Source organism: Tinamus guttatus, unplaced genomic scaffold, assembly GCF_059628265.1.
Source record: "Tinamus guttatus ecotype Peru unplaced genomic scaffold, ASM5962826v1 Tinamus_guttatus_pri_ptg000004l, whole genome shotgun sequence".
Classification (NCBI taxonomy): Eukaryota; Metazoa; Chordata; class Aves; order Tinamiformes; family Tinamidae; genus Tinamus; species Tinamus guttatus.
The window spans coordinates 4,927,370-4,941,904 of NW_028288538.1; positions in this window are offsets into that span (position 1 = coordinate 4,927,370).

Here is a 14,535-nt window from a genome sequence, read left to right on the forward strand (position 1 = left end):
TCCTTCTACTATTTTTACCAAGCTGATAAAAGAAGAAGAAATACTAGCACGGTCTGAATTGAGCAACAGCGTGACAGGACATATTTGCATTCTGAATAGATTAGCTGGTCTTTTAAATATTTATTTGTGTCCCCATCCTCTGAAATTTTCCAAACACTTCTGATTTGACAGACGGGTAAATCTGTCTGAAGCTCCAATTATACTTGAGAAGATACATATAAATGATTTGACAAGTAAAGCATTAGCAGCAAGTTATATACCTAGCAAGATTTTGCAAGCAGCAGTTCATAATTCATGATACTTCAATCTGGACTTCATGTAAATTCTGTATGTGTGGGATCCTTTAATTGGTAAGCATAAAGGTGTATTGCTATTCACCTAATGTATGCCATTGCTCAACAAAAGGTTGTTGTAGTGAGTCTGATTGTGACAAATGATTTACTATTAGGAACATTCTGTAATTATTGTTCGGTAGTACCACAGACCAATACATCATTAACATGATAGACGACCTTTTATATCAGCAAAAATAACTAAATTAATAAAAATGGCTTAATTCCAAACCCTGTCAGAAAGCCAATACTTGAAACAATCAAGTATCAGTGATACCTGAAAAGACCAGAGTTATATTTTTGTTAAGCAAATCTTGTTGTTTGCATAATAACATTGACATGTGCTGTAGGACATAAGGCCAGATTTTCAACTGGTGTGAATCAATGATCTAATTAATTCTACTTATGTGTAGAGTCACCACTCCGCATCAGTCTGGAACATGATATGTAGGGTTTTATTGTGCTGCTAAAAGACTGTAAATGAAGTATCAGAAAGCTTTTTATTTTTTTTTTGTCTTCGCGAATTCTGGGAATAGATGCAGGTGTGTTTAGACACGTGGCTTTTCAGACAGATTTTCTTCTCAATTACATTCACCCAAATCTAGTGTTTCTCCTCTAAATTAGATACTTCCCCACATTTACCTCAGTGTCACTGGGGTGTAGAGAAGCCATAATCCAATCCTTTGATTATTAAAGTTCAAAACTTAGAAAGACACCTGAAGAAGAGATCTTTCTTTTTCAAATCTAAGAAGCTAAGCTCAATATTACCTCTTAGGTTTACCAGATATCGTACTTACACTGTTTAAGTTTTTGTTTGTTTGTTTGTTTGTTTGTTCTCCAAATACTTTAAAAAGAATGCAGTTTCAGGTGGAAAATACTAAGCCATTCATTCTGGAGACTGTCAACCTTTGCAGAATATATTTAGTTGGGATAGGTCCATCAGCTTTTGCCCCCACATCCACCAAAGAGCTACCTGGGGAGGGGTTTCTAGAAATGGTTCAAAGGACTTCTCCTGAAGAATTTCTTTATCTGTTATATTTTCTATTTATCCCTACCCATTAGGGTGCAACAAACCCCATGCTAGAGGTGGGTGCAAATGCTGTCTTGGTATTCATGCCAGAGAAGTTCCTGCAGAAACCTATGACCATGGTTTGTGTTTCACTCTGGGCAATTCCTCTGTTGTTTATATTTGTTTTATTTGGACCCTTTCTATATCCAGCCTCTTGCTCTATCTCTTCTTTCTCTCTCATTTGTCTTTCTACCAAGCTGTTCATTCCCAAGATAACCTACAAAAAATTAAATCTGAGGACAACTCAGTTGGAGTCTTGTGACATGCTGAGTGTGTATTTCTACCTTCCGATTCCTTGCCTTGTTCAAATGCAAGTTCCTTTGGCAAGGTCTGTTCCGCAGAGTGGCATGCAAAATTCCATGCCTAGCTTTCTCAGTTGTCCATGCAGCCATTACAATATAAATACAGCACATGAATATTATGTAGTTGGATCACAAAATACTGCTTGCTACCTGACTTGGTTTATTTGACCATAAATTAAATTCTGAGGATGCTTTTCCACAGACACATGCTGAAAGAACAACGAAAAAACAATTAATGTGCAGATCGAAATGTTCTACCAGGTACCAAGATTTTGGGACTTCATTCCTTTTGGCAGCTATGCCACTAATTCACTGCATAACCTTAGCAAATCCCTTTATTGCATCTCTGTAAAATATTGGTAATGAATTTACGTTTTGTAAAGTGCTGGGAGATCCACAGATGAAAAGCACTATATAAGCTAAGTGTTATTAATGTGATTCACTCAGTGAAATGAAATCTCTGTCGAGCAAAATACTGTTCTGTAAAATTTATATTTAAAGTTACATATTTTACAGCACCAAGAGAATGAAGGTTGTGTCACTGTTTCCAACATATAAACTATATTTAGCAGTTTATTCCTTGGCTTCTCTCTAAGTAAAAGAAAACAGCTTGATGTTTAAAAATAACATTTTGTAGGCTTGACGTCCATAATTTGGGCTGGAGTATTTTTTAAACAATTATTTTAAAAGAATGAAAAATCTCTTCCTACTCATATAGAATAATTTTTAATTCCCATGAGGGTCATATTAATGAGGATTAGCCATTTATCTTGAATAGTTATTTCAATTTCATATGGACATTGCTATAGAAAAATGCTTCTGATGTCAACCATTTTTCTCTCTGTTTTTAATGCATAGATTTTAATTTACTGTTGCATCCTGTGGCACAGTGGGGTAGTGTTTGAATGCCAGACAGTTCAGGTTTGTAGCAAAACCTCACTACTTTTACTGCTGACATGGGTTAATTTGCAAAATGTTATACAAGCAGCATAAATGCAGGGAAGTGTATTTGACTCTTATTAATCTTTTGATTTTATTAACTCATATTATCAGTAACATCTGCAAGGAAATGGAACCAAATCTTTGAGATTTATATTCCTCCTTTTTTCAGAAAGAGAATGCTATCATTCCTGCTCTTCCATAATACACTTCCAAACATCTTTTTGTATAAAAAGCTTTCGGTTCACAGTGACTTCTGCCAGAAACACAGCTCAACTTTTTTTTTTTTTTTTTGTCTTGAATCAATTGATCAATTATCACTAATACAGGAGTCTAGGGAAGGAAGAAAGCCTTTACAAAACCTTACCAGAGGATATAACTAGTCAAGAATAGAAGAATCTGGATTCTATCTTAGGAGAAATGTTGGTGTGACTCTGCTAAGAAACAAGCAGCCTCTCTAAGAACAAGGCATGAGTCTCTGCTCATTTGTCTCCTCGGCTCCTACTTGTCACTTTGTGAGTAGACACTAGAGTTGAACTCAAAGTAACCTTACACATTACCTCTTATGAACAGCTCGGACCAAATGGAGACCTTTTCCTAGTTCTGGCATCTGAATTGTAACCCTAAGCTCCTACCACCTGACTTTTTTAAGTTCTTCCCATTAGCTATATGTTTTTATCTACAGTATTTGGGTGGTATGGTAAGGTATGGTATAATATAGTATGGTATAGTATAGTATAATATAAACATGAAATTTGGTAGATTTCAGATGAATTTTAATCTCCAACAAGAAGAAAAGGCAAGCCTTATTTTTTTTTGTGCATTTCCACAGAGTTGTACACAGACATTGAGGAAATCTTATAACTAATTTTCATTTTTTGAAGTGGTTCTGATTTCCAAGATTTTAGACTCAAAGAGGCTTCCTTTGTCCTATTCATCTAGATCAAGGCTGGACTTCTTCCTAGCAATAGGCAGTGACTCTTTGAAATTGTTTTCAAAGCCAAATGTTGGCTGGGACTATTTTAGGCCTTGTCTTTGCTACCTTGGCCCTCTCTGAAAGGAAGAAGTTTGCCCTTGAAAGAGAGTTAAAGTGCTATGATTCACCGACTTGGAAGAATTGCAGGATGCTGGCTGCCTCAAGTGGTGCCTCCCACTGGACCAGTACATGTTTCCTTCCTCCTTGTCTGATCGAACCATTAAGAAGTTAGTCAATTCCCCTTAGGATCCTCCCAAGGAACCTCCAAAAAGGAAATACCCAGCCCTGGAAAGGTAATTTACCTAGACAGGATTTGAAAAGCAAAGTTCTCAGCTAAGGGAGACAGTCCCAGATCCCATCTGGCTGTGGGAATGCAGCTTCATAAGCACTTTATTCCTTGAGCGGACAAGCTCAGCTGTTCCACCGAGAGGTGTCCTACAAAAATCCAAAGTACTTGGAGATCCATATATTACTGCATCAAGCCTATAAGAGTCACAAATGTGGCATCTCAGTGATCTCTGAGAAACAGTCCTGTGGCAGAAAAGCATCCTGCTTCTGAGGACGGTTTGAATCCTCATCTGTGTGTGATGCCTCCTGAACACAAGCTATTTTTGCCTTGGTGGAGGCACAAGTGGGAGGAAATGCCAGCTATCCGTCTTTAGGGACCAGCTGTAATTTGCTTCCTTTGTTCTTCAGGAGCAGATCCCCAGCTGGTGGGAAAAGGCATTTTAGAAGAGCTACTCTTCTAAGACACCAGTTCTAACGCTTGCTGCGATGGTGTAGCCTATTGCTAAGAAACATGTCTTCAGGCCAAAGCATATTTTAATTCACTCAAACACAGTGATGTCATTTGAAGTCAAAGAGAGTTCTCTGCTTAGGAAACCAGTACAACATATCCCCTTTACGGTGAGAAACACACTTCTCATCTTCTCCTCCTTGATACTTATCAGAGAATTTTCTTTTTCTTCTTTTTGTTTATAAATCCCAGTTTACTCCTGCAGAAAATGCACTGGAATGTGATTTATAAGGGCCCAGATTAACTACTCACAAATTCTAAGATCATATGTGACTATGAGTATTATGTAATTTTAGGTAAAACAGAGATCACCTCTGAGCAAGTTTCCAGTGCCTCATTCCCATGTGCATAGAGCTGATCTAACCTGGGAGGTCTTGAGCAATTCTTGGGAAATGAGAACACCCTCACACTTAGGCTATTTGGTCTCCTGGGCATTATTCTAAGAAATAATGTCTGTAGGAACCATTTTCTTCCTTTTTTAATGTGAGGAAGATACAGCATCAGGAATAACAGACTCGTCTGAGACCACCAACCCATCATGCAAATGAGAAAAGCTTTTAGAAAATAACAAATAAACAATTTTAATCCTTAATCGACTTGACTTTGGCTCGTAGGAAAACTGCAGCTTAAAATACACCTCTTCCCACTGCTTCCCCTCCTTCCCACTATGCGCTCAGCATCCCAGATAGAAAATGTCCTCCTGAAATAAAAACAAAAAAATGGTGTCTCCAAAACATGGGTATATTGAACAGCCTCAACAACTGTGCGAGCATATTTGCAACACCTGTTCAGTCCTTAACCAGATGCCTCTTTATTTCAAGGTTCATGGATGCTTACCTGCCTGTTTGATACATTGTGTTTAAAACATGCAAAAAGATGCAGCAGGAGGAATTTTTGAAGTACCCTATTTCCATGCTTCTTCTGAATTCAGAAGCAGGAGTCCTGAGGATCTGATGGGCAAAATGATTCCTTTGCTTGTGTCCCCTCAGCTCTGTCATTGTGCCTTAGGTTCCCTTCTATATAAAGTGCTCAGATCAGAGCACCTCTTTGTGACCTTTCCTGAGCACTGCCTATTTGTTCATTGCTGCTTCTGATACAAAGAATTAAGCAGAATTTGTAGTGTGTGTACTGAAAGGCAAAAAATCCCAAAGCATCTTGTTCCCATTCTGAGCCAAGATCTGCTCTTCTTCCCACTGGACAAACGGGATCATTGCCACAGTGAGGATGATGAGAGGGCTCAGGCGAGGAGGACTAGTCCTTGCAGTCTGATCCTTTATGCTGTCCTCATCCCTCAGGTCTATTTGCCACATAAGGGTTTAAAAGGACAGTTCCTTTCTTGGACGAGACTCTGATATGGATATATAAATGCATCAGAGTTTTCTTTAGCTTGAAAGACATTTTCCTCTGCACTTTAAGTTAATTTTTGATGTTAAAGATATAGCTGTCTCTTGCAACACAACAGGCCCCAGACTTTCACAGCTCCCAGACATAGATGTCTGATTACTTAAGCTCTATTTGAAATTAAATGCCAGCCTCAGGGGCGTTTTGATAATAAATTCAGTTAGGGAAGAAGTTTCTTTCATAGACACAAACATTCTCTGCAGCCCCGATCTGTGCCAGTATCCTCACATAGGAAAAATTAGGGTACTTTCCCCACATTTCCCTTCCTGTATTCTCCTTCACTGCTTCCCCCTCCCCAGGTCTTGATGACCTGAGTTGCTGCCTCCCTTCCTGCTGGGCTCCATTGCTCCTGGCTTTGGGAATGCCATCAACCAGCGTGTAGGAGCTGCCTTTCCCGTCATCTCCATCACCATGATGATGATACATGGCTGGGGATGAAGGAAGAGGAGGAGGGAGGCTCTAAATGAGGCACCAAAAAGACCTGCTGCTGGGTGCTGAGCGTCCTTGGATGGGGCCCTAGGAGCCAGGAAAGGAAAGTGAGCTTCATGAGAAGGGTGGTTTTACCTCCCTTGTGGTGAGGGAAGTAAATAGAATTAAAAAAAAATGAGACCAAGAGAAGTGAATTGCTTCCCTCTGGCTTCCGTTTCCCCTAGGAATCATCCCTGAGCTGGTGGTTTTTGTCTCTAACAAATTTAGATCTTATTTTCCTCTTGCTGTATTTCAGTCTTCATTCCATATCAGACTACGGTGACTTATAACAATGAACAAAATGAATGCTGAATTCCAGGGACTGTACCCAGGTTGCTTGAAACCAAAAGGGGGACTAAGTATTATTATCCCCATTTTATGGATAGAGTGTCATACTACTGCAAACATCAGGAGGAAGTATTGCTAGTATTGCAAGTATTTCTTGTCCATAGGACATGAAGCATGGGGTGGAACTCTCATGATAAAGAATATTCCAGATAATTTGAAGACCAGCTTCCAGCAAAAAGATAACTGCTCCACACCTTCTGTGGTTTGCATCACCTCAATTCCTGTTTTTTTTTTTTTTTCCTAACATTAACCCAGGCCTGGAAGAGGGAAAGAGAAAGCATAAAGAAGGACTTGAAGGAGTTTTGCTTGTAGCCAAATTCTGTTATCAGCCACTGCTCAGGAAATCGTGCTTGCAGAGACTGGATTTTAGGACTGCATTTGCATTCGATGATAATGATTTTCTTTTAGTCCAGCTGGGATAACTGCAAAGATAGTGCCCAACTGCAACACTGTCGAAGGGAGAGTGCAAAATAGATTGCACTTCGATGACAAGCTGAGCAGTAGGAAGGCAAAATGATCAAGAAAAATCCACGCTGTTAAAGCCGTAACAAGGACTCTTGATTATGCAGGTTAAAATAACTTTGCGACCATGCCTTGCGGTGCACTTTTTTATTTTTTTCCCTTTTTTTCCTCAACAACCAAAGCTTTTTTTAAAAAAATACCCTAGATCTTTAGATAGAATTGAATGTTCTGTGACTTTAAATGAAAGCTCCACTGTTGTTGGGCAAATAAATTTAAACCACTTAACATGGCAGAGAAGGTCAGGCAAGCTTATTATAGTGATCATAGCGTTACAGCTATTGCGATTGACCGCTGCTCTTTGGAATCACCAATAATCAGAGGCCGCAAGCTGTGTTTGCAGAGAAAGGTCATCATTCATTTTTTTCGAAGCATTAATATCTTTTGTTTGTTTGGCTCAACATGAAACAGGAATCGATAGAGGTAATTCACAGAGCAATTAGCCCCTCATCTGTCAAACGGTGTCTGGGTGTATTTAACAAAAAGACCTTTGGAAAGGTTTAAAAAGGAGGAAAGTGCCTGTACAATCAACAATTTATATTTTCTACATGACACACTGTGTATGTATCTGTGAAGAGAAGGGACCTTGGGACTAAAAAAATATACATAAAACATGCCGTAAATCTGTACTCAGACTTTGAAAACCCACTGTGAGACAAACTGCTAACTGACTGGGGAAAGTTTTCCAGGCTGTTCTTGCAGACGACAACTATTTTCAAACCGAGGCTCAGGGAAAAAGTTAGACAGCTGGTCAAAAACTTGTCAGATTAATTACATGAAAGCAAACAGGGCAGTGAATAGCGATATAAAACATGGAGTAGGGAAGGAGGCAAATGGTCCCTTGCAGCCCTGCTCTGGCAGTTTAGGATATGGAGTCCCTTTTTTTTTTTCTTCTTTTTCTCCCCTTAGGGATTTTTCTATATGCTTGGGAAAGTTCAGAAAAACTGAAAAAAGCCACGGAAAAGAGAACATAAGTTATTACTGTGTTAAGCATATGTGATCTTACATAAGCACCGGTGTTCTCTCAAATTTGAGACTTAATAGTTCTGGGAAGAAAAAGCTGCAGCAGATCAGGGCCACTTTATTTCTGAATGAGTGTCTACCTGGGGGTTAATGTATTTTAAGAGCTGACTCTGTAGTACCTGTGCATGGAGGTGAGAGAGAGGAGGGTGAACTTTAGAGGTACCATAAAGGGTTTGCAGATACTTATTCCAGATAAAATTTGGCTATGTCAGCATCTTAAGAATAAGACTCAGGACATTATTAGATGAATAATTGTAGGATTTTTTTTTCTTGATGTTGGAATTCTATATTGCATCAGAAAGCTTGTAGCTGGTGAAAAGGAAATCCTTTTTCAAAAGCCAGGGGTGTTCATCACTACTTTCTCTTTCACACTGATTTTTCCCCTTGTCCTGCAACGTCACTGATATTTATCTTTGGGACCCAGAACCTCTATTTTGTGGAGTTCCTACTGTGTAATAACATTGGGAAATTGTTATATAAGCCTGTATAGTATATACAGACCTGTATATTTTATATATATATATATATATATACACACACATATATATGGAGTAGATTCCATATTAAGGCCTCCAGATATGGAAGGCAAGTGTTAACCACTGCTTGCCACCCTGCCTGCTAACTTGTCGTGGTTTCCACATATTCTCATAGCTTCGACCCTGAGCCATTATTAACTATCAATATGCTCAATGAAAATGCAAGAGAGAATGAGTTCTTGAGCAGTGGAGGTATTTTAAAGCTGTTTATATTTTTCTCGATACAAGGCAGAGTATTTTGCCATCAAACGTTCTGTGATTTTGGTTTGGATCTTATTTAAACTGAAACACTCTCTGAAGTTATTTGACACTTTTTGTTTTGTGGGCATTCATTTTCATTGGCAGTAAAATGGAGAGATTTTCTTTGTGAGCTCAAAAATTTGCAGTGATTAGTGAGATCTTTTGTCATATATTGTGACAATATGCATGAAAAATTCAAGTGATGATTTTTAGAAAAAATAAAACATGCTTTTTCCATCTGAAAAAATATACTCAGTAAAATATTCTCAGTATTTTCCAGTAAACACTTCATTTGCAAAATATTCGTTTCTTAATCCTTAAAATGCACTATATAATGAATGATTAAAAAAAGAAGAAAAGTCATAAAAGAACCGAATCTTCTCATATCAATATTTCCTCTTAGGCTGATCTTCACACCCCATCTTCAGAATTGCAGCATTAGTTGTTAACTGTTTTGGTGATTTCATTGTTTTCTTTCCCTTAGATACTTCCCTAAGCATCCAGTTCCAAGTCTGGGCTTGTCCTGAGAAAAGACATAGGAAAAAAACATTCACTGGTACATATGCATTTTTAAATCTAAGTCACCCAAAATGCTGCAAGCTAAACAGCCAGTGAATTTTACACTGATATTTCATTGATTCTTGACGTTTTTATTTACAGTGCTTTCTGGATAGCTGGAAGAACTTTATAAAAACAACTTTTGAATTCTAGTCTGAGGGTAACCAGTGGTCTAGGATTATGGCAGGTGGTCTTCAAAGTCCTACTATCTTTTTGGTGTTTTTCTTCCAATTAAGAGTTTGATTAAGTATATTTGGTGGTTCCTGACAAACTTGGAGCGCTGACAAAGCCATGTTTGCCCTCAGAGTGTGAGAACCAGTGCTCTACAAAAAGGTTATATTCCTTTCTCTTTTAATAATGGTGAGCTAAATTCTTGCCAGCTCTTCTGTGATTTTTCTCTGATTTTATGAATCTATTCTTAGATTTAGCTAGATGGATAGACTGCCGGGGACTGTGCTATTCTGTTATTGTCACTGAGGTAGGATAGTCCATCAGCAAAACACCTCTTAAATATCAGTCCTGGCTACCATCCAGCGAAAACCAAGACATGCTATTGAACAACACTTAGGACCAAATCTTTCTTCCTCTTCTGCCACTACTAAGCAAATTCGTTAAAGGTCTTGGCCTGTATTTAAAATAACATGAGCTTAAAGAACTTGCTAGTGTTTCATCTTAGAAGACATTAAGTGTTAGAGGAAAGGCCAAAAAAATTTTGGCAGACTCCTCATGCAAGAAGTTCAAAGACGGCGTTGATACCTAAATGTCCAATCTATCCTTGCACATCTGTTTGCCAGGCAGCTAGTCTGAGAAGTTGGGCAGGGTTTTCAAAAGAAACAAATGGCCGTGAGATGCCTGACTACCATTTGTGCCTTTGAAAAATCTACCTTCTTGTCTTCTGTGACGTTTCCTCAAAAATTTACCATCAGCAGTAAGGATAAATGGTTTTGACAGTCACTCAACAACTGCAAGCAATTAGAATCATGTAGATCTGCACCGGTGCTACATGCTACGGCATTTAAAATACCGGCAGTCAGTTCGTTCGCACTCCCACTGGTGAACACAATCTCTGTCTGTATCTGTGAAACATTTCCAGGTAAGTCAGTTATGAATAATTGCCCTTCTGAACAAAGTTAAGAAGAGGTGGGGACCTTTATGCCTCACAAAATAAAGGGAAAACAGAGCATGTAAAGTCGGCAAAACTCAAAGCACCCCGTGAGAGACAGACAAAGCTCATTTAGAGGATTTTCAATAGTTTTTGCACACACCGCAGCAAGTCAGAACTGGAAGTGAATGTGTTTAAGACATGCTGTCATTCAAAAAGGAACAAAGCACTAATTGCTATTTGGCATCAAGTTTTTGTTTATATTTATGACTGCATTTCTTAAAAGCCTGACTTCCTATTCATGTGCAGGTTTCCTTAAGCAGTTTAAATCTAAACAATTAAACTTTCATTCATGGATACAATCTAATAGGAAGGAATTCTGCTGTCATATTGCTTTGTGCTCTTGATCAAGAGAATATTTGATGTTAGCTTTATTAACCTATCAGGAAAATAAAATCTTGTAGGCCTGCAGCTCTCAAAAATAACTCATGCTGTGTTCCTGCCTACCGGAAGATGTCAGTTCCTTTCTGTGGAAACTTTAGCAGCTACATTTTCTTAGCTGGGAACAACTTTTGTTGGGTATTAGGAAAGGGATATTGATCTTAGTTTTGCAGAGGCTCAGATGTGCTCTTTATCTCAAAGATCTATCCAAGGGTACCTTCAAGAGCAGACTAGTTGTCTGGACTATTGTCTAGTCCTCAATTTCTGTCCCTGGAAATGTTGAGGTTGTCCTGAAGATGGCATGTACCCTCTGGTACTCAAGTAACTCTTGTATTTATAGCAAGCTGGCTCTCAGGCTCCTCACGAGTTAGCTGTGTGGTGGACCATGGAGTATCTTGCACTTGCAAGTGCTTTTTCTGACAACTCGTAAAGTAAAAGGAACATAAAATCTCCTCATATTGAGGAGAGTAAATTTTAAAGAAAAGACCAGACAAAGTGGATATCCTTCTGCAGAGTGAAGAAGTTTATCCCAGGTGACATAGAAACTCTGTAGCAGAGGAAGAAAACGAAGCAAATACCAAGGTAGTAATAGTTCTGCTTAGGAGTCTTATTTTATTTAATAAAATCTCTGTCAGAACCAAAATATTTCCACACATCATTCTGGCTTTGAAATACCATATTTTACTGAAAAGTTTCCAACTAGCTGTTCTGCTAGTACCAAACCAAGTTCTGAAATCCTTTATTCAGGCAAAAGGAGAAACAAAATGTTGAACAGCTTGATGTGAACTCAGTAGGCATCAGATACAGAGCTGTACATGAAAGAAACTTCAGAGCCATATCATGAGAAAGTCACACTCATTTGTTTTCTACTGGAGTTATATCAATTTTTGAAGGCCTTGCTATAATGAATTTTGGGCCACAGTCAAGTCTTTGCAATAGAAATGTATTTTCATGAGAAAAAGAACTTCAGTGAATGATAATTTGAAAAGCGCTCGTGAGTGCTTTTCAAAATTGCATTCTTTGAGATCTGGGTTCCAAAAACATTCACCCTGAAGGATAAAATGCTTGTAATAATAACTGGCAGCATAAAGGCCCTTCCTGGTTTTATTTTTCTTTTACTGAGTTGCCAGCCCATTCCCTCAAACCAGGAGAGCACACAGTATGCCTTGATTTCAGTTGTACCACATCTGGCTGAACGTTAAATTAGTGTGTTTTATGTTTTGTTTTTCGGTTTTGTAGAGTAAAGACCCGCTAGAAGAGAACTGTTAATTCACCTATATTCAATGAAATTGTGTTTGATCATCTGTCACTCTGCTGTCATACTTCCCATGTATATTACTAACTACTTACATCTCACATATTATGTCTGTTAATCTTTTTTCAGCTAACAAGTCTCCCCAAGTAACCTCATAGGGCTTAGTGCCCTTCTTTTTTTTTTTTCCTGAAGAAAAAAAATCTTTCTTCCAAACTCATCAAGATAGGAGATTTTGTCTCCATCTCAATCTCTGTCAGACTATTGGTGTTATATAGACTTGTTTATGACTACTGAAATCTTCATAAAGATACCTTCTGGCACTCCTCCATGTGCATGAGGTCTCTACACCTTCTCCTAGCCTCCTTGCCCCTCTGCAGATGTATCATACCTACTTTGATATTTGATCCATGTACTCCCAGTAGGAATCTTGTGACAAATTGTTCTTCTCTATCATTGCTGAACATCTCAAAGTGAAAACATACTTGGGCGGGGAGGGAAACACAGGTGAAAGTAAAGGGAAAGAAACATAAGAGATCTGCTAATAAAATTAGATTTTCTTGACACTTTTAGTCAATGCAAAAATAATTGTGGGAATATAAAAGGTTTTTTATGGCCAATTATTCTTGTCTTAGTAAGTATCTATAATCATAACAGCCACTGAATAGGTAATAATCCTCAGTAGGAAGAGGAAAACTTCCCTGCAGAACCATAAGGAAGGTAAAACATTATCAAATGCATGCATAAAATATATTAATATTGAGATAGTGCCAGGACTAAGGTCAGGCAGTTAGGTATCTTTTCTCCCCCAGAAAATACACTGTTCTACCTTATTGGGCTGCTAACATCCAATTGATCTGCATTACTGCTCTTTGGCAAGTGTATGTGAGCCTAAATGTTTCAGATAATAGGTATCACAGCATTAGGAAAAAGCTTTGACGGAGTCTCAAGTAATATCAAAAAAAGTATAAATTGTAAAATAGAAAAGATGAGGATGACACCAGAAATTCTTGAATGAGATGCCATTTTGCATTTAGAAAGGCAAGAGGCAAAGTTAAGACAAAAAGAGGGGGAAATGTCTGTTTACCACGTGCCCTTAAAGGCAAATAGATGACCTCTTAGCAAGAATGAGTTTCTCTTGGGTTTCAGGTACTATTTATCACCTGGGAAAGAGATGAGGAGGAAAGAATGATAGAAAAGCCTGGCAAATTATGCTTATTTGAAGGTAAAATGCTTCCCATCAGCAGAGTAATGAGAACATACTGTAAGTGTCAGCCGGATGTTGACATATTAGCATTTTTCACAAGGTCCTTTACTGAGTGAGAAGTACAAAGAACTTTTCTGGGGAAAAGTCCTTTTGGAATCAGAATCAAGCTCCATCACCATCCCACACATCATGCCTGGGAAATCCAGATTACTCCAGATAATGAAAGGGGAAAGGGAAGCGTGTTCTGTAAATAGGGAGCTTGAACCCACATTCTCTGGCTGCCACCCAGATGTCTCTCAGTACAAATGGGCTCATCTGATCTCTCCAGTCAATTTTATTCTGGAAAGTAGCCAGTGGGCCTAGTTCATGACCCAGTGATGTCATTATAATTCATTTTCGCTCACCACCAAGCCTTCTGAACTTTCCATTTTACAATGGGTCTTTTTAATAAAGAAGGAAGTCATGAATAGAATTCATAAGCACTCCTAATGATTTATAATCTTTTTTCTTTTTTTTTTTTATCTTTAAAATGGACAATCCTGCCTTCTCTGTCAAAATCGCTTAGGGAGGTTTATTTCTTCAGTCATAAAACACAGTATAGATTTTATAGGTAAAATGAATGCTATTGTCACCTATTTAAAAGGGGGAGCTCTTGTGAATATAAAAAGTTCTCTTGTGGTTCAGCAGAAGAAATTTACTTCCATGAAGAGGTAGTTACCATATCGTTGGTTCTCCGACTATGGCAAATGTGTTTTATGGGGATGGCTGGCGTGTTTTCGCATCCCTGCCTGGGAGGCATTGCAGCTTGCAAGACACGGTACGGAGGAGAGCTGAGCAGCTGGGGCATGTATAACCTGCAGCCTGTACCTGCACAAACACGACATTGCTGAACTTGGCTCCGGCGCTCTCCTGAAGCCTTGCCTCGTTGAACTTGTTTAACCCCTCCCAGCTAAAATAAACTTTCCTGAGATTACTTCACTTATCCTCGGCATGGATCTTTTCACCCCTGGGTTGTAGGAGCTGAGT